This window comes from Rhinopithecus roxellana, chromosome 9 (genome assembly GCF_007565055.1).
Source record: "Rhinopithecus roxellana isolate Shanxi Qingling chromosome 9, ASM756505v1, whole genome shotgun sequence".
Taxonomy (NCBI): domain Eukaryota; kingdom Metazoa; phylum Chordata; class Mammalia; order Primates; family Cercopithecidae; genus Rhinopithecus; species Rhinopithecus roxellana.
In genome coordinates, this window is record NC_044557.1 from 49,703,518 (window position 1) to 49,706,282 (window position 2,765).

The 2,765-nt window shown below is 40.3% G+C and overlaps 1 pseudogene; it reads left to right on the forward strand.

Annotated features, from left to right (window-relative positions):
* The first annotated feature begins 427 nt into the window (after positions 1-427).
* On the forward strand, positions 428-770 carry LOC104671777 (annotated as a pseudogene).
* The last annotated feature ends 1,995 nt before the right edge of the window (positions 771-2,765 follow it).

A 2,765-nucleotide genomic window follows, 5' to 3' on the forward strand; every position in this document is an offset into this window, starting at 1 on the left:
TAGGTGTTATAACTAGCGGAGCCCACTTTCCATTCTCCAAGTCCAAGGTGTCTTTCTCTATGACCATGGTGCTCAGCCAGGGATGATTTCAGCACCCAAGCAGTGTTTGACATTTCTGATTGTCAAAACTTGAGGGGCAGAGTATGCTCCTGGCATCTGCTAGTGTTTAGCAGTATCCTTGTCCTCTACTCACATTTAATCCTACCGCTGTAAATGGTGTTATATAGGAGACAAATGACGTTAAGAAATTAACCTAAGTACACTTGACTAGCAAGTACAAAAGCCATCAATTACAAGGCCATCTGGCTTTAAGACACAATCCACTCTCCACCGTGGTGCCCTTGTCAAAAGAAAAGTAAAAAAGTGCTGTATACTTCTGTTTCCCGCCCGGCCTCTGTCTTTCTATGCTGATAGCGCTCACGCAAGCATGGTGAATGTTCCTAAAACCTGTCTGACTTTCTGTAAGAAGGGTGGCAAGCACCAACCCCACAAAGTGACACAGTACAAGAAGAGCAAGGATTCTCTGTATGCCCAGGGAAAGCGGCGTTATGACAGGAAGCAGAGTGGCTATGGTGGGCAGACTAAACCGATTTTCCAGAAAAGGGCTAAAACTGCAAAAAAGATTGTGCTAAGGCTTGAGTGGTTGAGCCCAACTGCAGGTCTAAGGCTATTAAAAGATGCATTTTGAACTGGGAGGATATAAGAAGAGAAAGGGCCAAGTGATCCAATTCTCAGTGTCATCTTTTTTTATGAAGACAGTAAAATCTTGAGTTTATGTTCAAAAGAGAAAAAAAGGTAAAAAAGTAATCCCCAATGTTAGTATCATAGTATTTTATATATTATACTGTACTATAATTTTTTCATTTTCCCAAATTTGGACCATTTATAGTTCTGAATTTCATAAGCATAAACTTATGTCCCCAGGGGAAGATAATTACTACTGTCCTTAGTTGGTGAGAAGAGGAAGTGCCTTCAATAAGTGGTGTAGGGCTCCGGGCCAAGTCTTCAGAGGAATTTACAATGATTTACCAGCTCAGCAAAGAAGGGGATGACATCTTGCCGACAACACTGCAGTCAGAATAAGTTACCATGGTTTGTTCTCATTCGAACAAGAAGTATATGAGGAAAAAAAATATTTCCTGGACTTGTATGTACTTCCCTTTCACAAGTATTTCTTTTGTAAGTTGGTATTCCCCCAGCGGCCTTCCACCAAAAACGGCAGTCTTTTTGTGTGCCCTTGGACATGAGGCAGGTGGCACCAGGCCCACAGAACCCTGACAAGTGTGGAAGGACAGGAATGGAAAGAAAACAAAAATGAGAAACAGTATCTCCTAAGAAGATCTTTCAGAGTTTATCTTGTCAACCACCTGCAAGAGATGGAGAAGCAGAACAAAGCCCATTGATGTCTCCCAAGGCATTTTAACAAGAGAGTGTGGCAGACAATTTCATTCCTGATGCTCTGACATGTACTAATTTTCAGACTCAGCGATCAGCACCCATGTTCTCTGCCTGTTTTGTTAATGATTCAAAGTGTATGCTTATTTTGTGCTATATATATATACACACACTTAAATCTGCAAAATCATAATAGCATTTTGATGGAATCATGGTGTCTCTCAATGGAATCTAATTGGTAATTTGCCTCTAATTTTTATAATTACTTGAGTGACATGAATCCTAGAATAGTAAGGAAGCCCATGGTCTTGCCATAATAATACCATAATTACCATAAATAATACTTTGGTGAATCACAGCTTCTTTATTCCTTCTTCTTTACTCAACATTATTTCTAACTTAGCACTGATATCTTCATACTGCTTTTTTGTTTACCAGACTGATTCTTCTAGAAGCTTGTAAATTCCTCGAAGATAGGAATCATGTCCCATTTTTCTTTTTATCTCCAGAGCCTAAGATAGTACCCAGCACAAGTTAAGTGCTTAATAAATATGGGTCAGGCTGGGCACAATGGCCCACGCCTGTAATCCCAGCAGTTTGGAAGGACGAGGTGAGTGGATTGTCTGAGCTCAGGAGTTCAAGACCAGCCTGGACAATATGGCAAAACCCCATCTCTACAAAAAATATTTAAAATTAGCTGGTCATGGTGACACAAGCCTGTAGTCCCAGCTACTTGCAGGGTTGAGGCAGGATGATGGCTTGAGCCTGAGAGGTCAGGGCTGCAGTGAGCCATGGTCACGCCACTGCACTCCAGCCTGGGTGACAAAAGGAGACTCCATCTCTTAAAAAAATTAAATTACATTAAATTTTAAAAATAAAATTAAAAAATAATAAAATTTATATTGGTCAAGTTATCTAATGAATAAATAAATAACTGCTTGAGTGAATAAATGAAATAACAAGTCACGACCACTGGATTTCTCAGTAGGTCTTTATCTGCCATAATAAGGACACAGAACCCACATTTTGCCACTATCAGAGGATCAGGGAATGAGGCAAAGGAGAAGTCCCTGGACACCAGAAAGCTTTCTCTGGGAGTGAAAGCCAAACAGCTGCTGGATGCTTCTCAGAACTGTGAATAAAGATATCAGGTTTCTAGGGCTGTATTTACTGTACACATAAATTAACTTGAGTATTACACTATTGACAAAATACATACTTGCCATCCTAAACATCAACAGGAACTAGAATAGGCAGTACTGTTAGAGCACATTACGTTCTGTGTCTTCTGCCTCCCAACGGTTAAATATCTGTACACTGGTGGCAATGAACTGGCTATATACACCACAATCCCTCCAAGCTCCAACATT